The 26,610-nt window shown below is 36.6% G+C and overlaps 1 protein-coding gene across 11 annotated transcripts in view; it reads left to right on the top strand.

Annotated features, from left to right (window-relative positions):
* The first annotated feature begins 572 nt into the window (after nucleotides 1-572).
* The window catches only part of ARPP21 (cAMP regulated phosphoprotein 21), a 154,406-nt gene continuing 128,368 nt past the window's right edge, over nucleotides 573-26,610 (top strand). For 8 of the 11 annotated variants that reach the window (XM_053599471.1, XM_053599484.1, XM_053599466.1 and 5 more), the window contains exon 1: nucleotides 573-870. The gene's annotated coding sequence lies outside the window, so the exon portion shown is untranslated. The other 3 variants (XM_053599465.1, XM_053599482.1, XM_053599470.1) reach the window with 3 other exon arrangements.

Genomic DNA, 26,610 nt, shown 5'->3' on the forward strand with positions numbered 1-26,610 from the left:
CACGGACCAGCGAAGGGGCAGACGACGGAGGCGGTCAGGCAGGGAAAGTGGGACGGAGCGATCGGCCGACGCTGGCGGGCTAAGGGTGGGATTGGCAGAACTAAGGGGACAGGTGGGAGCCGTCAGACAGCCTGAGCGAGGGAGACCGGAATGCAAAGGGAGAGGGAGCGTTAAGTAGGCAGAGAGAGACACCAGTCGCGTGCTCGCACCCTCCAGACGCCCTCCTCTGACCGAGGGACGCGGCCCGGGGCTCAGAGTGGGAGCGAGATTTGTGGCACGGAAGGCCGGAAGAGGGACAGAGGGACCCTGCGTTGTTGGTGGGACGGAGGAACGCGGAGGGACAGACAGACCACCACGGACTGGCAGCCTGCGAGAGTGGCTGCTCAGAGCAGAGCGCAGAAAAGCGAAAATTCCGCGCTGAGCCGCCAGACTCACCGACAGACTGTCAGACTGACAGACGCGCAGACCGACTGCAAAGCAACAGGAGGCGGGGGCACATTTCCTCCGCGCGGCCAGCGACAGAGAAGGCGCCCCCCGAGCGTGTCCGAAGCGGCACCAGCAGCCGGCGTTGGGTACGAGAGCCGGAACTCAGGCTGCCGCTGCAGCCGCGGCTGCCACAGCTGTGCGGGGAGCCCAGCCTACGCTGCAGAGAGCGCCTTTTACTACCAGTTAAATACATCGACCACAGCCCCCCCAAACAAAATAAAACCAAAAAATACCCAATAACAACAACAACAACAACACAGCCAAGCCAAACCACACCAATCAAGCCAAATCAATAATTGAGAAACAATAATTAATAAAAATAAAAACTAAATCAAACCAATCAAGGCAGCAAGACGCAGGGGGGATATCAACTGTTCGACCAAGGTAATAATCAAGGTCTTCCGACGTGAACATTGCACGCCTTTTGTGGATATTTTTTTAATTCCTTCTTTTTTCTGTATATCTGTGTCTTTCTTTTGAATTGTTTATCGTCTGTATTGCTTCTACATGTTTGTAGAAAACTGCTTTTGTTATAGGTGTATTGTGTTTTTGTGTTTCAATGAAGGAAGGGTGGACTTCCCTTCCCCCAAATGAGTCGGAAATGGAAAGCTGGAAGTAAATGAGGAAGGCAATGCTTTTCATGGGAGAATTCATACAGGTTTTATGGTAGAAAGTTTGGAATGCTCTTATTTCATTTGTAAGAGAACTATAGAAGAAAGTTGTAATTTGTTTGTTGTCCTGGTAGCATTGGGGTGTTAGGGCCCAAGGGGTTTTAGAGAAAGAAAAAGAAAAAAAAAGATGTTCAGTTTTATTTTTATATGCATGAAATGTGTACTTCACTTCAACCTCCAGTTTAATGTCTTGTTTCTTAGGTTGTAAATACGTGGTAGAATTGAGTTGCAGTAGACAGGTGTTTAGAAAGTTTCTTAGGAAGAGGAAATAGCTCACTCAATGTTTATGCATAGAAATATAACTGGAGTGGATGTGGTTGCTGTCATCTGCTCTGGTTCATAGTTTATCACCTCCTGAAGTCACAAAATAAGGACAGAAACCAAGCCTAAAAGGGAAAACAAAGAAGACATTGAAAGTTACAGGGATGGGAAGCTAAGAACTACGTTGCAAGGCTGGTCGAAATCACGTTCATGAGAATGCATTTAGAGTGTAGATACTCGTTTTGTTTTCAGATGTTTTAAATCCACTGTTATGACACTTTGGCATCTCCAAACAAGAATGACATTCCCCAAAGTTGAGTGACTGTGTGTAAGATTTTATTCAATGCAGAGTATATCCAAATGATTCCTACTCCCTCCTCAGCTGCTTTGGAAATCAAAACTGCTGTGATTGTTTTAAGTAAACAGAAGTGAGGTTGACAGAAAATCGTTTTTCATTTGGTAAAAGTCAGAAAATCTCTGACACACACTTTGAATAAATACACCCCCTCCTTTGATCTTCTGTATATGTGTTATTACAGGATGTGCATGTCTTATTAGGATTTTAGTTAATGTCATTTACATGAAAGACAGACATTTGGAAGCCAACGGCTCTGTCTGTGTTTTGTTCAAGTAGCCGAGTAGTCTACTATCTTGGCAGTAATCGCTTCTGCTGCGTTCTTAATGTGAATCACATGTGAGATTGTGTGTACATTCTTTTCAGGTTTACATGGGTTTCGAGGTATGTATTTGTGTTTGATCCTACATTTCCTTTGTTACCACATTCTTTTACTTTTTATCACTTCAACTAGCAGAATATTTTTAAATTATCTGGAGAGTCAGTTTGGGTGTGTTCTTTGAGGAATACAGCTCCATATCACAAAACAATACAAAATGATAATTGATTACTGTCTTTGATTATCAATACTATTGCAATTTGGCTTAAGTGTACTTTTAAGACATTTAGATGGCTATGCATATATGTCATGATTTATGTTATTTGATAACTACAACAACTAAGTTACTTTCGGTGAATGTCTGTTAGATCCAGTACTTTGTTTAGGTGGGGCATACCTAATGAAACTTACACAGCTCCAGAAATTGACTTTCAGCTTGTCAATGACTTAATTTAGCTTCATGCGATTTATCTTTTATAGTATGTCGCTCAGACTTAGACAGGTTTGTATGTGCTATTAGATTTCCCAGGGACTTTTCTTCTTAGATCCCAGTTGAGTGTGGTTACCTTGAGAACTGTGGCATTATCCCTGTTAGAGCATGCTCCACTGGGGAGTTCTGTGCAATCTATTTTTAATGCTATTTAATGAAGGAGCGGGTGCCTCACTCAGCAATAAAAGAAGCATGAGGGAAGACAGAGCAGTCCATGGTTATGGATACTGGAGAAGGATATTTGGAAAGGTAAAGACTGACCACTGGGTATCATAATAGGTCTTAATGTATTCTATTAATAGGAATCAATTTAATTTGCTGAGAGAATAATACATGAATAGTTTGACATGTGTTTTCATAAACCTCTTAACTAGTTCTTAGAAAATTCGATAATTTGAGTTCTTTAAAACTTGAGGGAGTTACTAACCAAGGAGTTCCTGCATGAATACTATTTTTAATACCAGCTGTCAGATTCTTGGGTAGTGAGAAGTACAGAAATAATTTCAAATTCCTAAAATATTCTAGCAAAGTGTTTGGAGCTTGTAAGACATTCTGGGAATAAAATAACTAACATACTTGTAAGGTACTATGAGAACTTAAAGTTCGGCTTCGTGATTTGTTTCATTTGCTTTTATGAACTTGGATTCTTGATCCAGAATTGTAGCAATTAAGTAAAGCAGGAAGTTTTGATTGAACTGGATAGAAGATTTGGTTATTTTCTCACCTTAGCTTTAAGATAAACACCACCGATTATCATACTGAAGGCTAAGTATTTTAAAAATATAAATAGCAGAGGCATCACTGGTAACTATTGGAATGTTATAATGAGGGGTAAATTATCTTAACTTTATAGTGTGGAAGTACAATGAGCCATCTGTCTGCAACATTTGCATGTATTCAGAACACCTGTCTTGAGGTAAAGAGTGAGAACATTCAATCGGAAAGGTCTCTTGTTCATTTTCATATTAACATCATGTGATAATCAGATTATTCTTTTGTTCAAGTAAAGCTCCTTAGACAAAATGCTTAAATATTTTCAGAATTAATAAACTAAAAGAAAGCTAGCAACTTATGGTAAATGGGGGAGTGAGTCATATAATTATTTTTAAATGAAGCTGTTAGAACAATGTGCAAAGTTCATCTGGATTTTGCCAATTTTTATGAAAAATGATTCCCCAAATAAACTACTAAGGAAAATATGTCACAAGGAGTTACTGTGATTTTTTTTGTTTGTCTTTTGTATTTAGTACTTCTGGGGAGGGGAGGAATTCACACTGGCTGTAATATTTCCCTTAGTGGTCATGCCACCTGGACCGCAATGATGATACCTTTCTTAAGCTTCCCAAGTCAGTGGGCATCCTCATCTGAATTCAATGTGTAGTTTGTGGACAAGATAATGATAAGCTACATGAGTAGAGTGTGGAATGAGTCAGCCACTGAAGACGCAGTATAGAACGTAGCCAAAAGTGAATATGATTGAGAATTCTCGTTAGAATGAGTAGACAGTTTAAAGTCCATAGGTTGGAAATTGCACATTAGCCATTTGTATATAAGTCAGTTCAATTCAGATCTTCTTTGTGGCAAGGTTATGAAAGAATGTGGGACTTAAAAGTGATGTCGACACTGAAAACCACTTCTTCTAATGGTAAGTACTGGCATCATTCTGACTGGTACCACACGGTGGTAGCCTGTTTAGAAATTTGTGAATCTCTAATCACAAAAAGATTTAGCTTCCTTAAAAATGCATTCTACCACCTAGGATGTGCTGAACGTGTTTTCAATCAGTGATGATGAATTTGTAAGTCATCTACTTCCCTTCATTAGACACTGGATCTTTATTTTTCAGGAAACCTATGGTTCCAAAAGCTCTACATTTTCTTAGACTATGCTTTATTTTACTTTTCACTGTAACATTTAATGTTAAACATGATAAGTGAATTTTTAGCGGTGATAACAAGTGAATGCTGAAAGACTAATGGAAGTGAAAAAGAACATTAGCAATATAGATCTGTGACTGGATTTGTTTTTCTCAGGCTATTTTGCCTTCTGGAGTATTTTGCCTTAAGGAGTATTTATGCCTAGTTCTTATAAATTGATTTTTTTCAGTGCCTTAGTTTTATAATTTTTAATTAATTTTGCTCATCTTGGATTAAACCTGGTCCTATTTTTTGAAGTATTTATTACTTGTATTTACATCACAGTCACTTATTTTCTATGAGGATTAGATAATGAGATGAGATAAGAAGTATTAAAATTGTATATATAATATGTTTGACAAGGAATAAAGTGCTTCAGATGGCGTATCAAGTTCATTCAGCAGCTTTTAATGTTTAGTAACACTGTTATCTTGTTGTCTCAAAATCCTCTCTTGTCTGGTGGTATCTTCTTTAGGCATAAAATGCCCATATGATATTTTGAATGTACCTTTTTCTAAAATTGCTAGGACAAATCTGTGTCTTGGGAAGCAGCTACGCAGACAAACTAGAGAAGTAAATTGAAATAATTAAATCAGGACGATTGAGGAGATACTGAAAAAAACAAAGAGGTGAGCTAGAATACATCAAATTGACTCTACTTTCTGATTAGAATCCTTGGCATCATATTATGCTTCTCTTTTATAGCCCCCAGCATAGGCCTTATGGAGAAGAGAATATTAATCACTGCCTATGGTCACAGTAGATCAATATTTAAAACTCTCTGCACACTCTAACCAAAGAAATGTCTTCTGGCAGTTTTTATAACCCACACTTAATATATATATCAATGCGACAGGTTAAGAAGATTTTTTATAAGTTTTGTAATAAAGTGATATCTATTAGCATAAAATTGCAATTGTGACATTAAAATGCTAAAGAATTAGTCCAAAATTGTCTCATTCCTGGCATGTATTCATAATTTTTTCAGTCATAAATTCAAATAACATTGAAATGTAATATCCTTTACAATTATTCCTCTGATCTAGCAATAGAAAATTATTTCATTTTCACCAGGTAAAGAGGGAGAGAGAGTCCACTAATCATTATCCTTTTTTAAAAATGGGCTTTTTACCACATTTTCACATTTCACACTACTTTAAAAATGACAAAGTTTTTAAATCCATTGTGGATACCATACGAAATACTATGATTTTGTTAATAAAATTCCTTGTGTAAATGTCGACATTGGTTTTAAGATAATTGTGAAGAAAATTTGGGTTTTATTTAAAGGAGGAATTTAAGACTTTTAATAGGAAAACAATTACGTCACTTTTTATTTCAAGCATTTCAGCAAATTTTGAAGAGATTTCTTTGGCATTCTGTGGGTAACATTCCCATGCAGAATTGCATAGTGTTATATACAGTCTTTCTCTGCAGCTTTTTCATTGAGTCAGAATCACAAAGATTATCTATCTAGATAAACTCTACCATCTTTCCCGGATACCTACGCAAGTTAGGAAATAATTCCTTGTGAAAGAGACACCTAAAATAAGGATTCAGTGACTCCAAAAACAAATTTAGAGCTGGAGTTCTTAATAATGGATAAGCATTCTTTTACCTTTGTGTTATTTTTGGTTGCTTCTTTCTTATACATTAAATACTTAAGATAAGGAAAAGAACCATCTCTAAGGAAACAGAAACCAGAGAAATGTTTTTCATATACTTAGCGTATTTTCTTTTAATTGTAAAGATGCGTCACTCACTTCAGAACACTGTAGTCCATAGACTGATATGTTAAAGGAAAATAGTTTACGTATGTTGACGTATTTGATGTCGTTAGAATTCAGAAACAACACCAATACGCAAGGTGAGATATTTCAACAGCTTTAAAGAATAAAATTGAACATCAGTTTCTAAGTTTTTTGGTCATACAGCTCTGAATAAAATATTCTTTGACATGTAGGTCAGGAAGCCCAGCTGTCATCGAATTGTTCAGGATTTCAAGTTGTTTCCAGGTGATCTCACGACTATTACATAGACCTAGAAAAATCAACCCATTGGTCAGCAGAGGGTGAAGTAAGGGCACTCACTGAAATTCAGTGACTCTTTAATTGTTTAACTTTTATTTACCTATAAACACAACGAGAAAATAAAATGCTAACAAACTGATTATGCAGAATTTTATAAGTTTCTAAAACCACAAGGTAAAATCCTCCCATAAAACTCTAACACATACTGATAAGAAAATATCTACACTCTGTACTGACATATTTTTCTTAGCATTTTGCTTGTTAATGTGCACGTAACTTTAGTGGAAATCCCAGTGTTGCTGGCATCTGATTTAATTTAATCAACAAAGAGCTGTTGAACTGAAAACAGGTAGATCCCATGTAAGTATTTGACACAATCAAGATTTTTTTCAGCGTTTGCAAGCTTTAATTGCTTGTTTCTTTAAAACATTTTTTTAAATGAGTGTAAAAAAAATCATTTGGTTGAAATATAGTACTTTATTTCTTTTTGTAGAGAATAAAGATTAAGAATTATAGTCAAATTATGACTCTTTAAACCAACATAACACATAATTATTGTATTACAATTACTATCTAATTCTGCCAAATCAATTAATTGTTAGGATTCTGCAGTCATATCTGTGATCTTTCTTTTATCCGGCCTACGGGAATGACCCAGCTGACAATCGTAGATAGCTTTGTTTGTTATGTTTTATTTATTTTTAATTTACTTAGATATACTGGTGGCATAAGAATTTTAGGAAATTATCAAACAGTTGGCATTGAAATACATTGAAAAAATTTCTCAGCAGACAACTAGCTGGTAGTAATGAGCCTTAATTTTTTTCACTCCTGTGCCAATTTCACTTTGGTGACAGTATCTTTCCTTTGTAAAGATCAAAATCTTTCTCCAACTAACAAAATTCTAGAAAGATAAAATAATCCAGCAAGTAATCAAGCTGCATTTATATTCTGCAGCTATCTGCTTACCCATAGCATCATTAAGCACTCTACCCACTGTATGCCTTAACTTTAATTGTTATTGTACTTATTGTCTCCATCCAGAATTATAGAGGGCTAAAGTTTCAGGGTTTTTTTCTTTTTTTCCTTTTTTCTTGGCATCAAGAGGTGAAAGAGTATACTTAGTTAATGTGACAGAGTTTATATGTTATGAAAACCTTATATATACCTTTTAGGACAAGGATGTAAATGCCCCTCCAAAAGGGAAGTTATTTTATTCCACAAATAATTGTAATGTCTGCATTACTTGTTGGATATGATGTGGAATGCTGCAGATAGAGATATTTTGAATTAAGTGGAGCTTCTTATTGAAATTCAGGTTGAAAGTGACAGAAGAGCTAAATACGGAGGGTACACTCAGAGTTTATCTGAGCGGGAGCTGCTAACTGCTGTGTGATGAAGGGATGCTTTAACCAGGAGATGCATAGGGGTCCATGAGATTGTGAAGGTTAGAGAATTGCACAAAATTTGGATTAAAAATGAAAAATCGAGAAAAAATAAGGCCTCAAGGTGGTTTATCCAAAATCGTGTCTCTAAGCCTCAAACTTCATCAATATACAATTCGCCATCTCCATAAACATGCAGTTCACTGCCCGAACTGGTATTCGGTTTTGGTGTTGGGCGTCAGGGTCTGAGTGAATAATCTCTAGTATGACTACGTCGAAGACTCTAAACCTCTTTATGCTTCAGAGTTTGTGTGGGTAAAATTGTGCAATAACAGCTGTTCAACGTAAACAACTTACTAGTTGTATGACTTTACCAATTTAATTCCACCTTGCTTCAATTTTCTTATTTTTAAAGTGGGAATAAGACCTACCTGACAGGATTAATGAGGAAACAAAGCACCTGGAACATGGATATTAGTCACCAAAAAGAAACCACCTTCCTTTTCTATAAAAAGTTCAGAGAGAAATTTAATCTTATTACATAAATGAGACATACCTCCCTCAAAGAAAAAAAATTGTTTTAAGTAATTTAGCATACAACTCTCTTTCATTGCTACCTCATAAAATTTTTTGCTGGTTAAAATTTGTGACTAGCCTCTTGATTCTTTCTGTGCTATGAAAGCAAAGGCCAAATCCAAGTAGTAACTAATCTCAGAAGTGTTCATTGTATGAGGATCATGATGTTTAATAAGACTTTTACCTTATATCAGTCTCTATGGGCAAGAACAGCCTAATTCAGGGCTGTCTAAAAGGAACATATAGGTATTATTTTTCCAGAACATATTAATTGTATAATTTCTACTAAAACTGGTGGCTAAAGAACCAAACCATTGAATAGGAAGAGGCTGGAATGGATCCCCGAAGGAATAATCTTAAATCCTTCACTAGTGGGTGAGAGCCGGTGAACAACAGATTTGAGGTGGCATGGGAGGGAGACATTTTCTATTCTAGACAAAGCAAATGGAGTTTTGTGCTCGCTGAGGAGCTCCCTGACACTCCCACATAAAGCTTTCACTTCCTGTTTCTAAGCGCTGAGCAAGCTGTTTGGAAAGGTCAGCTGATCTGACCTCTGATCCTACAGCATCTTCACTTAATGTTGCTGAAATGAGTCAGCTCTCTGCTTTTGGGAACATGGCCAGAGGAGGGAAAACTTTTCTCATAACTGGATTTTAAACAGTCGGTTCCCTGATCAAAAAATGGAGACCCACAAGTAGTTCTCAGTGCAGCAGAAGGTGAGCTGTACAAGCAATAAATGCATCAGGTGATTGCATTTTATTTTCAATTATAGTTTGGACATCAGCCAGTCATCTGGGCAATAGCATATTCAGAAAGTGATACTATGAAACTTCTTTGTGTCTGACAATAAAGTTATCAGTCCTTGCTCTTCTAATATTTGTTGGAAAATAAATATAAGGAAATGGTAGATGTATTATCATATTCTAATATAGATAATATATATTATATATGGATATATAGAGAATATATATACATATGTTATATGTATATATAGAGAATATATATGTATACACACGCACGGAGTGCCAAAAACATGTACACACATTTTAAGAAATGGAAAAAAAACTATTAAAATTATAATACATTGTAATACTCAAGTCACATTTGACTTCTGCAGTTACAAAAGGTGCTCAAACATGGCTTGTGTTCATCTTTTGTTATTGGTATATATTAAGTATTATGATATTAGTACAGCTTCTGGTGGTGTGTGTGTAGCTAAAGTCAGCAAGCTTGAATACCAGTGTCATTTAACTAAGTCATAGGAAGCAAAAAAGCTATTTATCCCAAAGCCTATTTTCCAAAAGTATTCTATTTTCATTGTCCTTAGCAGTTCTTGGCTTGGTCAGTGTAGTACTTGCATGCAGCAGATAATTAATTAAATTTTGTTAAATTAAAACTTGACCTTTCTATTGTTGATGGTGTCTAATATATAAGATTTCAAATTATAAAAATATAATTAAAATTTTAAGTAATTAAATTTTTTTACAGTGAAGTTGCAGCTTAGGTGGATTTGATATTCATTTTTTCTGCAAGAGAATAAAAATATGTCCTCATAAGTGGAATCGTAACTACACAGAGATTATTTTGGCTCCTATGAAAAAATTTCTTATTCAGATCTCAGATAATAACTAGGGATTCTATGGGAATAACAAGGCCCGTAAAACTTGAGTCTGCTTAAACTAAATACATATCTCATCATTCTACCTGTGTGGTAAAGAATTACAGTTGACACTCAGTTAATGTGTTCTTGGGAGAGAGGATGAGGCAAAGGCAAGTTTACAAAAAATTTCCAAATCGTCGTCAGGAAGAGCTAGAGACAACTCATTTTTATAGGATATGTGCCTTTAGAGGGATTAGCTATGGTGAGAAGACCACATGTGTGGGGAAAGAATTCATTCTTCCAAAGAATTGAGTAGGTAGACAGCATTAGGTTAGAAGGTAGGGGTGAGGGAGAAAGTCTCAAAAAATTTGAGACTTTCAGACCCCTTCCTGCCTAAGCGGATCAGCTCTCACCCAAGCTATGGGAGAGTCCCTCTTCCTGCTACTTGGGAAAGATGATAGGATTAACGTCAGTTGAAAGATAAACCATTTAATCTACTCTGGACCATTTAGAACTAGATTAATGTTTTACCCCTATCTATAAAAATAATCTTGTTTGAAAGGCAGGGATCCAGTTGATTAAGAATGAAATGAATTACTTTCTTACTTTGCCTCCTACCATTTTAAGACAGGCTAAGTGTGGTGTTGATTGAATGAACTTCTACTCACCCACCCACTTCTGGAAAAAAAAAAAAAAGCCTGATATCTCAACTTAAAGATGAGGAACAAGAAACATTCTTTTTTCTTTTTCTTCTCGGATACTGTGGCAGGGTGTAGGCACATGTATAAAGCTAGATTCTGACACAGTTGGTGTTCTCATTGGGAAGCCAGCAAAATATATTGGGAAACACATCATATCATATAAGGAAGTTATTGTGCAAGCTGAGTTGGTGGTCAGCTGAGTTCACCTGTGATAACTGTCAAGGCTTTTCCTTGAATCAGATATCACTTTTTTTCATTCATTGATTCCTTCTTATTTTTTCAAATATTTATAGACATTTTTCCATATGTCAGGTCTCAGACTAAATGCTTGGGAAACTTTGCTGTGTGAGATTTTATAGGCATTTGGATGAGATAAATGCATTTTAACTTTTTAGAACAAGGAATTAAATAGTTGAGAGTTTAATAAAAATGCAAAATGGTAAGTGGACAGTATCTTGTACAATAAAGCAACATTAATTAATTTTGACAAATTAGAAAAATATTTCTTTATCAATAAAGTTAGCTGGGAAAGTCAATAAGGTTTATACCTTGAGGGTAGAAACAATATTATTTCTAGAAGACTGAGTGTCAATGACAAGTTTTAGAGGAAAAATTCTGTTGATGGTAATAGCCTTCAAAATTAAACCATCAATTAACCCTCTAAGAGAAAAAAGATCAAGTAAAACCAATGTACATGAAATTACCATGAGCCAGTCAAAGTCTTTTTCTTGATTCCACAAAATCATACATTTACCATATTACTTAATGGGGCTGCAAGAAATTTATTCAAACTGATTTGGGATTATAAACTGGAAGCAAAATTCAAGATATTTTATCATATAGGAGAAAAAAGCAATATACATATATATACACACACCCCAGACTGTCAATTTAGAATTAAAAATGATGTTTTTCTAAGATTCTATAACATAGTGCCTGTGTTTAGAGGGAAATGGGATTATACATGGCTCTGTCAGGAAATAGCAGAAGAGTAAAACATTTGATGTGTAGGTCACCTACAGCCCAGAACGATGATTTTTTTTTCAAATGGATGCAGTTTTTTTCATTGGAAGAAAAAAAAAATTAGCTATTTGGAAGCAGAGAGGTATTTGGATATGCTAACTCTAACCTGGTTCATGTTCAAATACTTTGCTCTGAAATACTGAGAATGAACCTACTTTTAGAAGTCAACTGTAAAGCAATAATATTACACAGATGATTTCTGAAATCTCTTCTAGTTTACAATTTGTATGATTCAACGACACTTTTCATGGAGTCCTCGTTATGTTTTTCTTTAGTCTTGTAAATAAGCTCTAATGCTACAAAATAGGAGTGAAATGATGAGAAGGTGCTCTTACCAAGAGTGGTTAAGAAAAGAGGATCTGGGCTCCCAGCGCTGAGCTTACATCCATTCTGCAACTTACTAGAAAGTTTCTTAAGCTTTCTAAGCCTCAGTTTCCTCATTTCTAACATGGATATTATTGCAAGAATTAAATAAGTGCTTATCTCAGAACTTATTTTTAATTAATGTGTTTTTTTCTGTTGCTCATATTTTCAGAGTTGCTTTTGTCCTTATCGTGTGTTTTTTATTCCATAGGCCTCATATATATAACTCATCCCCTTAGAATCCCTCCCAGTCTTGAGATTGTTTTCATGACGTGGCAGTTATCTTGGTTATTCTGTGCATGCATAATTGGAGTCCATTTTCAGCACAGCTATCCTATGTATGATTAGTACTTCCATGCTAATGGTTCAATGAGAAATGGCCACCTGTGAACACCTAGAGTCCATCATTCTAGAAGATGCTCCTTGTATAAACAGCAGGGTTTGCTGTTTTATAAGCCTAGATGGGGAGAAGGAACCTTGAAGAAAAGATTTGGGCATATATGTGTGATTCAGAATTCCTTTGCAAATTCTAATTCTGTGCAGTATTTCATTATCTACTAATGTGAGTCAGCTGGGGTAAGGGAGTGTGGCTCTGGTGCTGATTTACAAAGTTAACTAGGCCTCCTTGTCTGTTTTTTTAGAGATAACACAGGAGTTTAGTCTTAGCATACTTCCAGGAGCAATTTGGGACTGTTATCTGATAAGAACCAGAAATAATTTCAAATAAAATTACAGTAGACTTGTGACTTGTTCACTGTGTAAATAAAACCAGTGGCTATATCCAGCAGAAAGCCATTTGTATAATCAGAGATTTGCCCAAAGGATCTAGCAAGAAAAGAGAGCTCCACAATCAATATTTCTAAAATCACTAGAAAACATTACCTCATTGTTTTGACCCAGCTGTGAAAATAGATTAGTTTTGATGTTTTAAGAAAGGCTGAGAAATTACCATTTGTTTCACCATTTATTGATTAGATCCTTTAGCTTAAGCAGGGATCAAACGGTTTACAAGGTTAGTCAAGGAATGTACAGCATTGAGACAGAGCCAGCCCTGCCGACTTGAAGGAGCTGATGTATTTTAATACATATTTTATGTCTTGGTGGGCTTACTAGTCTATGGAATTGACAGAAAGCCAACATTTAGGTATTCCTGATGAAGTATACTGATAAATAAAAAAGGAAATCTAAATGAAAGGAATGTGGTATTTTTTTTTTTTTTGAAATTGTTAAGGAAGATACCATGTGGCCATTTGTGGAAGAAATCTGTACTTATTTCTGTATTGATTAGGTCACTTGTGCCATTTGTTCTGCTCTGTGGGAATTACTTGGCTTGCTCCTCTGCACTCTTGAGTTACCTTGATTCTCTAGGCAAAAATTCTTATTGATAACAGAAATCGAAGGTTTCTGTAGCTTTTGTGATTATCATTTGTTGAAGCCATAGGATAAGTGAAATCAGTATCCTTCTACTGACTGTGAGTCTACCTTTGGATCATTTTTGATCAAAATGTAAGTTTTCTTCATGGATTATCCTAAATTTGTTTTCTACCGAGCAAACCAACCCCTGGAACACACACACACAGACACACACACGCACACTCTTTGCCTGTCCTCTGTGCTTGTTTGGAAGAGGGTGACGACGGTTGCTTTTGGCAGATGTGCAGGTTCAAAGAGGCCTTTTTATCTTTTTACCCTCAAGGAGTCAGTTTCTCAGATGAAGGAAGTGGTGAGATTAACAGAAGTTTTAGGCCTACCCTGAAATAAAAGCTAAGCATAGTAGATATAATAAACATATTTATTAATTATTTGTCAAAGAAATTGGCTTCATTAAAGTATTTGGAAAGAGAAATTTAGAGACAATGTTTAATTATTGTTACTTAGATGTTAAATCTTATTTCATAACATAAAGTAACCTAACAACCAAAAATAATCTTTGTTTCCCATTTGTCTAACTTGCAGAAATGGAAAATCTTAGAAATGCTATTTAAAGGTAAATATGTGGTCTCAGGCTTTATTTGATAGCAATATTTTTACATTATATATAGAGAATATATTGCTACAAATTTTGTAACAGGTCCAATTCACACATGCATTAGTTATCTCTGCTTGGTTAAGCCCTGACCCAGGACCAGGAGATTATCTTTAATTTTATTGTTGAGAATTTTTTTCTTCTTCTGAAGAGAGAGCAGAATACACATAACAGAAAATAAATATGCATACTATTTGATAAATATGTATGTTTTGTATATTGAGATGTTAATTTATATCTTAATAGATTACATGAAAAATTTATGTATTTATATAAATTTGAGATGTCATTATAAATGAGTAATCTTTATTATTATGAATGATGAGGTGACTCTGGCTAGCATATTTTCTACTTATTTTCTTTCTGAATTCACTCTTTCACTGCTATGAACAGTATCCTGCTAAGGATAGGAATCCAGAAGAGAGTCAGTGAAGAAAGAAAACTAGCATATACCCTGTACTCTACCCATCAGCACTGATAAAATGGCCAGATATAAATAAAGAGTAAGATGATTAATTTATTGTTTCATACAAAGACTTAGATATTTCTACACACTTTAGGCTTTCTTTCCATAACTCTGCCCTAATAACCAAAATGAACTAAATTGTCTGTCTTTGAAAGCCAGTTGGTGATCCGGGGCCCATTGTTTATCACAATGAGCCATCTATTCCTTAAGTGAGTCCTATTACAGAAGGAAACAAGTGTGAGTTTTCTTATGTCATCTCAAGGCGATATCTCATACTGTGTGGCACCCTTTCTTCTGTATCATACAGGAGACTTAGGTGCCTAGAGTAGTGGTTCTCAAAACTCTACCTGGAGGGTTTATTTAAATAAGAATTTTTGGATTAGGCACATCTGAAGTGGAGCCCAAGTATTTGCATTTCTATTAGCTTCTCTAGTGACGCTGAGGTTGCTGATCAATGGGCCACAATTTGAAAACCACTGATCTTCAACATAAAACTTCTTGACAGAATGTAGAATGTGCACGGTTGATGTTTCATAATCTGGAATATTAAAGGAATACTGCAAAATATCAAACGAACTAATCACAACATAACTTTAAACTTTCATTAAAAAATTATTTTTAAAACATAGCATCTTAATAGTGGAAGGGAAGAATACAGATTCCACTAGGGTGGGGGGTGAGGAAAGGCAGGTTCTGTTTAGGGTAATTAAAGGAGAGTGTAAATTTGCCCTTAGATTGTGGACTGAGAGTCTCCAGTGTAGGATTCTAAAATTCACAGAGATATAATAATGATTCCCTAATCAATAAGATTGAATATTCTAAAGATCAAGAAAAAAATTAAAATAAAAATTAATTGGCATTAGAGGCTAAAACTGTTAACACAAAAATGTGTACAAATAGCACATTTCTATTCAGCTATATTCATAATTTCCCCAAATAGAAACAACTCATATGTCTTTACAAGACGGATGGATAAACTGTGATGCATCCTTACAATGAAATGCTACTTAGCAATGAAAAGGATAAACTACTAGTCCATGTTATAACTTGGATAGATCTGAAGGATATTATGCTGAGTGAAGAAGCCAGTGGCCAAACACTGACACTGCATGACCCCTTCACATAACATGTCAAAATGACTCAACTGTTGTGACAAAGAACAGATTAGTGATTGACAGAGACGATGACAGAGAGATGAGTGTAACTGTAAGATGACATAAGGAAGTTTTGGGGGATGCTGGTACTGTTCTGTTGCCTGATAGTGGTGGTGGTAACATTCAGAAAACTGTATTGTGCCCAGTAAGTAATCCTGCCAACCAAATTTGAGGCACAGACTCACTATTTCCATTTTCACGTGAGGAAACTAGAGCAGACAGACATTGGGTGACTTTCTCAGTCAGTGATGGAGCCAGGCTTCATGCTGTGAATGTCCTGCTTTAGAGGCCAAGCAGTTAAAGCACTGTCAAACATCTTTTTCTGTTTTTGTTTTGTTTTGTTTTTGTCTGTGTTTTCTTTTTTGACAACAGACGGATATGTTTCTTAATATTGCATTTCAGTTTACACATAACCCACCAGCCCTGAGATACTGCATAAACCCTTGTACAGAGCTGACCTTGTTGCAACAACTGAGCAGTGCATTCAGATTCTAGTGTTTGAACCTAATCACGTAGGATATGTGGATCTACCAGTGTGGACGTGCCTGTGGATAGAGTGCAGCCATGGGCAGAGGGAGGGGGCAACTCTAATGCATGGTGCTACCTGAAGCACTGGCAGATAGGTCGGCAAGCTCATAATAGTTTATGTCCTATAGATGCTTTCAGCTTACAGACTAGAAAGCTGCTCTCTCATCAGTCAGACCTGTGTGCTGCTTGGTTAAATGAGAAGCTCCTCCGAGAGGAAGCTTGCCTGAGAAACCTGCGGTTGGTCTGGTGAGGCTGTGTTCTCAACCACTTTTGGTGAGCAGAGAAGAGTTGGCTGAGGAATGCAGAGAAGCACCCTTCTTCTCTGAATCAACTTGTGCAACAGACGGGCGAGTAGAAAAATCCGATCTGAGTCTTAGAAATAGAGAGGCTTCCTTAGGTTCAGTGCAAAGTGGCTTATTTTGTTGGGCTTAGGTGGTATTCCCACAGAGATTCTTTTTTTGAAGATAGTTCTAGTCAACACCGTCTTCAATGGCAGATGTGGATCAATGTCTGCTTCATTTCCTTTAAGTAATCTTCCAGCCTGAATCCTAACATGTTGGTTTAAGTGAGACTCCATAAACCTTAGAAACAATTCTTCCCCAGGTTGGGCCAACATTCTGGCCTTAAACTAGAGGTCATGTATCTCCTGTCCAGTAACAGAGGTTTCTGTGCCTAATTTGTTTCTCAGTTTTAAGATTCCTATAGAATCAAGAGCTGAGTATGCATTGCTGTATTTCTGTGGGATATCTAAGGCAAATTTACTAAGGAAAAGTATGCATATGTTTCTGGTTAGGAATAATAGAAATACCCTGTTTCCCCGAAAATAAGACAGTGGTGTGCTCCCAAAGATGCGCTAGGTCTTATTTTCAGAGGATGTCTTATCTTTCCTGTAAGTAGGTCTTATTTTCGGAGGATGTCTTATTTTCAGGGAAACAGAGTAATACTCTCTTATGACAAAATAAGTAGAGGTTTGGCATCTCTCTTGTATTTGTGGACATTGCATTTGCTTTTTGGTGAATGCATTCTGGTGCACAGATCAAGTACTGTGATGGAAGGGCTGTGGACACACCATGGGTTTTTGAGATTGGTATATGAATAATTTTAGTGCTATTTAGCCTTGAGCAAGGACTTAATCTTTCTAAACTTCTTTTCCCTCTCTCTCTTCCCCTCTTTCTCTTTCATGTGTGTAAATGATTAATTGTAGTAAGGATTAAAAACTCTATGTGTAAAGTGTTTCTTTTGGCATTTGGCACATAACATGATAAATTAAAACACACCATGGTAGTTATTTTTTAGGATGGGTTAATGTATCTGTGTTTACATTGAATTAAATATGAACAATTGGGAGAATTTGTGATTATCATCATCAGGATACTGCTTTGCAATTTACTATTAAAAAGTGATATGCAGTGTCAATTTCCCTCAGCTACAAAGACTGTTCCCAAGGTTTTCCTTTGTGACATATTAGTGAGTCTTGTGAGGAAAAAAAGTAATTTAAATATGAGTATAATTCCAGCACAGCTATACAGGTACATATGTATCTAGAAAATCAAGCCCTTGATGCATTTAGCAGCTGCTTTTAGACAGGTTCTTTTCTGAGCTAATTCTTGTTTGTACCCCAGACTCTGATGTGTATGTCAGACTTACACCGTGCTGAGTTTCAAAAGCAAGTGTACGAATGGGGCTCACAGTGTGGGTCATGAGAGGTGGGGTACAGGCCAATCTGCTGCAGCTGGTAAGAGCAATTAGCAGCTTCATGAATTAGGGTCTTGTTTACACTGTTGTCCATGATAATCACTTGTTTGTTTTATCTAAGACGCTCTATCTTCAACACAGACATCAATCCTTATATGTAAGTGATAAGATTTTTGAATCTTTTAGATAATGTTTGAATTTCATAGCAGGAATCCTGTCATAACACATATTTTCTCTTGCTGACTTTGGTCATCAAGACATGAGTTACATATATTTAAAAATTTTCTTCAAACACATATGCAAATATGTGATGTATCTCAGTAACTTTTTTTGACACAGACCCATTTTAAGACTTTTCACATGAAGTCTCAGCACACATACATGCTTATAAACATATACACATATACTTCATGAATACTTGTACACCTGTATGTGAAAAGAAATTTTACAAAATGTGACATGGCCTTAGCATGAGTCATAGACAATAATTCCCTTTGCTAGTCCATTTTGTTGAACTCCATCTATTCCAGTCCATTCTGTGTTTTATTCATTTTCAATAGAAAAATTCAGTTTACTGCCAATGATTTGACTTCATGGTTTACCGACAGGTCTCACATAAAGTCTGAAATACATTGAGCTACGTATAAATTCACTTATTCCATTTTCTTTCCAAGTCTTTGTAGAGAGGAGCACATCAGGCATTACTGAGTTTTCCTTGCTCTTCAGCTCTATGTGTTCTTAATAAAATGTTCAAAATAGATTGTTCTTCCCACTGAGTAAATGCCAATTAATATGCTTTAACGATAAGAATGATGTCTAATGTCCCAATAAGTAACTATTGATGTACCAGATAAATTATTTTGGATATTGTGGATCTAAGTCAATATTAAACTGTATCCACTTGCCCCAGAAAAGGGAACTTTTGCATAAGGTAATCAGAGTATATCTAGAAAGTGCTTGCTGATCTGAGTTGTGTTCTTCCTATAGCCACAGAATACAAGCTCAGTTTTATGAAAAATTATGCTCTAAAAATACATTTTAAAATATAGGGGTGACCATAAAGTTTATGTGCAATTTAAAATAGTTGACTATATAAAATATAACTAAAATAGCCCGCATTTAAATTTGCACACGAACTTTATAGTCACTCATGTATTATGAGTATGATATAAATTATTGATATTTTAAATAATTGAAAAATTAGTACATCTTTCCTAGTTTAGACAATTGGAAAACACATACGTTTTTAGAAACAGTTATCAACTTCCTGTTATGTTTCAGACACCTTACCGAGTCCCAAAGACCCAAGAATAAACAAAGCATAGTTCCTGCCCTTGGGGCACTTAGAGCCAACTGTCAGATAACTTGAAAAACCCTCACATGAGCCCTCGAGTGCAGGTGTGTGCCTTGATAGAGGCAGGAAGGTGAACAAAGAAAATCAGACACTGGAAAGTGTGTAGAGACAACTAGGGGATTTGTTAGGGAAGAGGTGACTCCTGTATCTCATTCTATTAGTTAAAATATAGTTTCAAGCAATGATGCATCACATGTGGTAAGATGATTTTCTCAGAAGAAGGATACCTTTGGAGGGTTTAGGTGGCTGAGGGGTGGTTCTGGTGGAAGGGGTCTTGCTTTATAACAAAAGTACTGTACTGTTCAGGAACAGCTCAGTGGAGAGACATGTGGGTGCGTGATGACACCCGGGTGTGTAAAGAGTCAAGTAAGTTCTTGTAATAAAAATATCAGAGAACTGTTTTGTGACAAGTGTCACGGGTGTGCATTGCACCATCTGCTGGCACAGGAAGAGCATGAAATGCATTGCCAAGGGCCAGATCAATGTTTTCCTCCTGATAAGACTTTTTGGTATCCTTCTCTAGGATTCTCAGGTATGGACCTTAACTTTTCCTTCTCTTCAACCAAATGCAATGCAAGAGGTGGTTTAATAAATAATCATAAGGTGCCACTTCTAAATTACTAAAAGTTCTTTTAAATATTCCCACTTACATACTTCTTTTCATTTCCTCCAGGGGAACACAAGGGGCTGGTCTACTCATACATCTGAATAAAGAGCAAGATGAGTCTTGCTCTCCTGCATGTCTCTGTGTTTGCTCTTGACTTCAGCTTCTGACTCAAGTCCCGTCCTTTCAGATGTAAGCAGTCTGATCTCTGACTCTGCTTCCTTCCTCCACATACCCAGCCTAAATGTGCATCTCACTTTAACCATCCTCTTTTGCCCCTTCACATCATCTTCGATGTTAGCTATAGCCTGTGCTCTCCAAATCTCCACTGGGCCATCCCTGGAGAACGGTCTAGAAAAGGAGAGCCATACCCAAACGCCCAGGGAAAGAGAGAGGAAGGTTGCTTCTGACTCTTCAGTCTGCATAAGAACAGGTTATGATAATGTCTAACTTCATTTTCAAAGTTTACTTCTGAGCACTTATCAAACTCTAAAGGAGAATTACTAACTTTTGACTAAGGATTTTAAGCAAATATTTCTATTCTTATTTGTGGGGTGTTACTCTCTTCATCTTATTGGATGCAAATTTTTGTTTTTTAGGATTTTTTTCTTGAATTAAGAATTAGTCTAGGTTAACTCTTTCTCTTGAAAATCAGTGAACTACTCAATAAGGATACATTTTGGAATCAATTAACTGTTTAGCATACTTAATGAAAAACAGAGAAAGTAGGTAGTTGGAAATCTAAGTTCAATAAATCTTTTTTTTTTTTTTAGAAGGTCATAAATTTCTTGAAAGCAGGCACTAGGCTATGTCCATCTTTGAACCTTTCAAAAGTTGTAGTAGAATGTCCTGCATGAGTAGGAGCTGGGTAGATAATCGTCTATCTGCTCTACCAACATTAACAAGGCCTAATTACACACTTGATCAGATTTGTACACATGGATTATCTGTACAGTTAAAGCTGGGTCCTCTAAGAGACTGAGTGTTTTACTTTGACCAATTTAGATACAAATTCAGCCTTGTAAAACATCGAATTCTGAATGTAATTTAACATTCTCTGATCGATTCATTGTGATAGTATGAACATCAGCTGTACTCATATGATTCTGGCTGCTAAAACTTCACCTTCCCCAGGGATATCCACAAGGAGAAATGGTGAAAAATGGTCTTTACGGTATAGTTCATGGTCTACTGCTCAGCATGTAGGAACATGATGTGTTCGCTGCTATTATAATTATTTAGGCTGTTCCTTTATTAGAATCTTTGAACTGCTACTGTACACATGCTCTATATGAATATGGAAACTTGAAAATAAATACAGCACAGAGAAATTAGAACACTTATAAATCTCTTATAAAATTCAAACATCAATAGTATCCAATTCTATTTGACCTTTATATCTCCTGCCTCTTCCCCAAAAAGAGTAGTTTAGGTAGCCAACTAAATAATAAATAATTTCCTGGGAAGAAAGTGAGGCACTACTGGTGGCTTTTCACTTGTTGGGTGACCCTAGGCAAGTTTTTTGGTCTTAATAGGTGTCAGTTGTCCCACGTGTGTATTGGAAACTATTCATAGCTGCGAGGGAATAAATGAGATAATTTGAATAAGCATCAATTACTATGTCATAATATCTTAAGCGTGTTAGGTGTTAACAGAACTGGTGTTAGCAGGTGGCAGTTTTGAAATTAAATTTGTGCCTGTGGCTCAGTCAGTAAGGCGCCGGCCCCATATACTGAGGGTGGCGGGTTCAAACCCAGCCCCGGCTGAACTGCAACCAAAAAATAGCTGGGCATTGTGGTGGGCGCCTGTAGTCCCAGCTACTTGGGAGGCTGAGGCAAGAGAATCACTTAAGCCCAGGAGTTGGAGATTGCTGTGAGCTGTGTGATGCCATGGCACTCTACCGAGGGTGATAAAGTGAGACTCTGTCTCTACAAAAAAAAAAGAAAAAGAAATTAAATTTGTGATGTAATTTTGGGGGGTGCCTGCAAGTAGATGTACTTTAGATTTGAAGTTAGAGAATTATATACCACTATAGTAGCTGCAGAGTATTAGCAGTAAAAACAAGATCCAATTTAACATGCAGATAAGAATTTATAACTTTGGGGAGAATCAAAGGTTTTGTTTTATTTTGTTTCAAGAATTAAATGTGTGGTCTCCTATAAACCAACTCAGAAATTCCATTTGGCATACACATGCATGTTGACAGTACAAGTTTTAATACTTTCATAAATATTGCAAGATTTGAAGTGGGGTCAGGAGTTGGAGGTGCTTACAATTATTTAAAAACCAAGAAGTGAAAAAAAAAAAAAAAAAAAAAACAAGCAGTGGTTCTTAATCTAGGTCTTATTATCACCACAGAATGTTTTCAGTCTTGCAAAGGGGTGTCCTGCCCTGCTATAGGTGGGGCTGTGGAAGGCAGACTCTGAGGTAATAGTTTAGTGTGTAGGATGTTTACCAAGAAGAGTCTGGGCACAGACAACAGGTGGGGGGACAGGAGTGGCCAGAGGGAAAAGGAGAGCTACAATGAAGACCAGTGGATGGGGACAGCATCAGCCAGCCTGGGGGTTTCTCTGCAGCTGGAATGGTTTTCAGAGCGTCTCACGCAGAGTTGAGCTGTCAGTCCTTTCAGTTCCGTTTGATCAGTCATTGGATTATTGCATGTGAACTACCCCAGGAAAGAGTGTGGTATGAGGTGACTCTCCCCTCTGCAGCTGAGAAAATCTCTCCAGAGGCAACAGGTCCTTGAAGAGAGAATTGTGTCCACCACCTGACATCTGCTAGAAAGGTAAAAAATTAACAAGGGATAGTCCATCTTACCCTAAAGCAAATGTACCTCAATGTCTACCTCAGAGTTGAATAAAAATTGTGCATTGCTACTAGGGAGAAGAGCCTTTACGAGATGTGGGTCAGTTTTTCAAAGAAGGTGTGATCTGAGGTTTCCAAACTGCTCATATTCTCCCTGGAAATAATAATCTCCTACAAATCAGAGTCGCTACCTCTTTGACTGAAGCTCATTTTGGGTGAATAGTGTTTGCACCTGGGAGCGATTTAATCCCAGAGAAAATTTTGAAATTTTCTTAGAGAAATTTTTTAAATATGCACAAAATAGAGATAATTGTATAACAAATTCTCATATATGCATCATGGAACATCAATATTTTGCCTTTTTTGTTCCAGAGGAATTTTTTAATAGCATAAGGCACAGCCTCCTGTGTTGGTTGATCAGTCAGATCTGTACTCCTGTGCCCTCAGAGCGGGGTGAGATTTCACAATGTTTGAAGTCACAAACATCTCTTAATAGCGCTGACGTGAGTGCATGTGAAGCTGTCAGAGCCATGGTTCTGGGAAGTGGTGTGCCCACTCCTCTGGTCCTTTGGAGTAGCACTTGGCCATCCGTTCGCATTTCCACTGCACTGGCTCGGCACCTGAGCCATCGGGAGTTGGATTTGAATCTGGAATGTGTGCTGATGCCCGGAGGCTGTCTTAATGTTCCATGGCACCCAAGAAGGCATGCACTGTGTCACAGGCCAAGAAAAGTACAGGGCACTTAAACATGTTGGCTTCATTTTTGTAACTATGTTGTATAATTGAGGGCCCTCCCAGAAATGAGTGCACATGGAAGTGATCTGACTAGCCTTCTGTGCTCTTGGAAATTTTCAACCTAATATACAATGAAAATTAAAATTTCTGTTTAGGAAAGGGGTATCTTTAAAAAATTTAAGAATATTTAAAGCAATGTTTGGAATCTTAACTAGAACTCTACAACTTGAACATTTAAATATTTATCTTTAAATTTGATTGTGTTTTTAATTGACACAATAATTCCACATATTTATGGGGTAAAGTGTGACGTTTTGATACATGTATACGCTTTGTAATGGTCAAATCAGGGTAATTGGCATGTCCATTATTTCTTTGTAGTGAGAACATTAGAAACCTTCCCTTTTTGCCATTTTGAAATATACAATATATTGTAGTTAATGACAGTTGCCCTACTGTGCAACAGAATACCAGAATTTATTCCTGCTAACTAACTATAACTTTGTAACTTTTGACTAACCTGTTCCCCACACATACCCCTAATCTTCCTAGCATCTGGTAATCTCTGTTCTACCATTTCTGATTCACCAACAGATCAAGTCCCCGAGTGGCTCTGCCAAGCATTCACGATGACAGCCAGCCCCGTTAGGCAATGCCTTTGCTGAGCTTGTCCTCAGTGTGAACAGCCCCGGCCCTCCTAGCAGTGAATCAGCACTCCACATCACCTCCTTTGAATTGAACAGGAATTTTTTGGTTGTTTGACTCTTGAGCAGGTGGGGAAGGAGGTGCTGGGGCGGTTGCATTTCCTCTTTGAGATGGGGGCTCAGCTGTTTCCTTGGTCACGTGCCCCTAGTAAGTGCTTAGAAAAGGCAGAAGGCCAAGAATACAGCTGAGACTTGAGCTGCAGCCAACTCCCAGCAGCTGCTACTCTGTTCTCTGAGCTGGAACCAACTCCAGGCTGCATTGTGACCTGATCTGGCATTTGGGGAGGGGTTTCCAAGGAGTGTCGCTTGCATATTTTGAGTGACTTCACCCACCTGCTATTATGTGTTTGTGTCGCCTATTTAAGTGACATTTCTCCAATATTCAAATACATGAAAAAATTTGGGTCATTGAAAAATAAAACACCTTTCACTCCTTTAGGGACTGAAGAACTAGTGGATCTTGAAGAAATAATTTTAAAAGATAAAGCTGAGGGTACCATCCTAACTCAGAGTGTATGAGTACAGCAAGTCCTCAAGTTACAAATACCTGACTGAGGTACGACTAGCACTTACAAATGGAGCCTATTATAAGTAACAGGTAAATGTACCTGTTCCAACTTACATACAAATTCACCTTAAGAACAGACTGATAGGACCTGTGTTGTCTGTAACCTGGGGACTGCTTGTATAAGGTTATCTTGGTTTAAAGTTATATTTCTCTACATATCCACAAAATCTGTTTGGAAAGAATAGTGGTTTAGCAGTAAAAACTGAGGCCTAGATTTGGGGATTTTGGACAAAACATTTGCCCTTGGGCTAAGCTTTTAAAAAATACGGTAAGATAATAAACCTCTCAGTTTAAACTATGAGAGCTTATTTTTTGAAGTAAAAAACTGAAAAAGTGAAAAGTTCTGAGCAACCTATCTAGGACTGATCAGTAAGGGAGGTTAAATGATAATATATATGAAGAATGCTACAAATGGTTACAGATGTCACCTATATACTCTTCACTGAATCCAAACTAGTAAACAGAAAGGAATCTAATTTATTTTAATGAAATTACAGGGTCTCCTCACACAATCTATAGAAACACAATTTGTACTCAGATCATTCACTCACACACATACACACACACACACACACACACGCACACACACACCCCCCACATCCCTATGTATCTATTTCTACATTGCATTGATCGATAGCTCTTTTTAAATGACTTACCATAGAGTTGTGTCATATAATGTAAACATATCTGTATCCATTTGGAGGTAAGAAGTTGTATTCTGGATTTAGGCATTTCATATGTGTGAGAAATAAAAAAACATTCTCTAGGTAAATATGACATAAATTCATGAACCCTTCTTCCTATTCAAAAGCACTGCTTCTGATGAAGAGCTACTTAATGAACACTACTCAATTTTTTAAAGAATTAATACAACTTCCCCCTCAAATCTTCTAGAGGGCAAAACAATACTCTATTCATCTTTGTAATGCTTGTATCCACCAAGGTACTTAATAAGTGTAAGTAGGATAACATTTATCCTGCTCTTAATGGTTTTAAAAGGAAAAATGATGGGAAGTGTTTGTTTGGTAGTTCTAAAATAACCAGATGGTTGGTCTCTTGTGACCACTCAGCTGATCTTTGCCCATCTCCTCAGACTCCCAACTCTAAATTTGCCCCTCAAAAAACAATGGCTGGAGGCAGGAACTGATTAAAAGTGACCAACCTATCTATGTAGGACTGCTCTGTAAGGGGGATTGACTGATAGTATATATGAGGAATACATATATAATAGATGTATTAAAATTGGTTTAAATTTATCCTATTTGTATTAGCACTTAGCTTTATTTTTCTGTAAAACTTCAAATACCCTTTATACCCTTCACTGAATCTAACCCTACTAAGCGGAAAGGAATCCAATTTCTTTTAATGAAGTTATAAGGTCTTCTTGCAAAATTTTTCCTGAAAATTTTTGGTCACTTTCTTACAGAGGAAAGTAAGGTTAAAACAAAATCTTCCATTCAGGGCTTCACATAAAATTATTCTTGAAATCTTAAGAAATTTCAGCCCAGTCATACTTAACAAGTATTCTCGACTTTGTTTTTAATGAATTTGAGTTGTTTTGATTTAGATATTTATTCTAAGCACAAAACATATTTTAAGAAAATTTAAATGTTTATTAGTCTTGTGATTCTTTAGGCATTATTCAAATAGTTTTTTAATTTTGTTAAATTATTTGGTTGTTGGTAGTTTTTTTTTTTTTTTAGTTTTATCTTTGACACATATTTAAAACATGCCTTTTCATACACTCAGTTCCTTTTATTGCACAGTTGATTAGATGTACTTATTCTTTAATTTT

Source organism: Nycticebus coucang, chromosome 8 (assembly GCF_027406575.1).
Source record: "Nycticebus coucang isolate mNycCou1 chromosome 8, mNycCou1.pri, whole genome shotgun sequence".
In the NCBI taxonomy this organism is placed as follows: domain Eukaryota; kingdom Metazoa; phylum Chordata; class Mammalia; order Primates; family Lorisidae; genus Nycticebus; species Nycticebus coucang.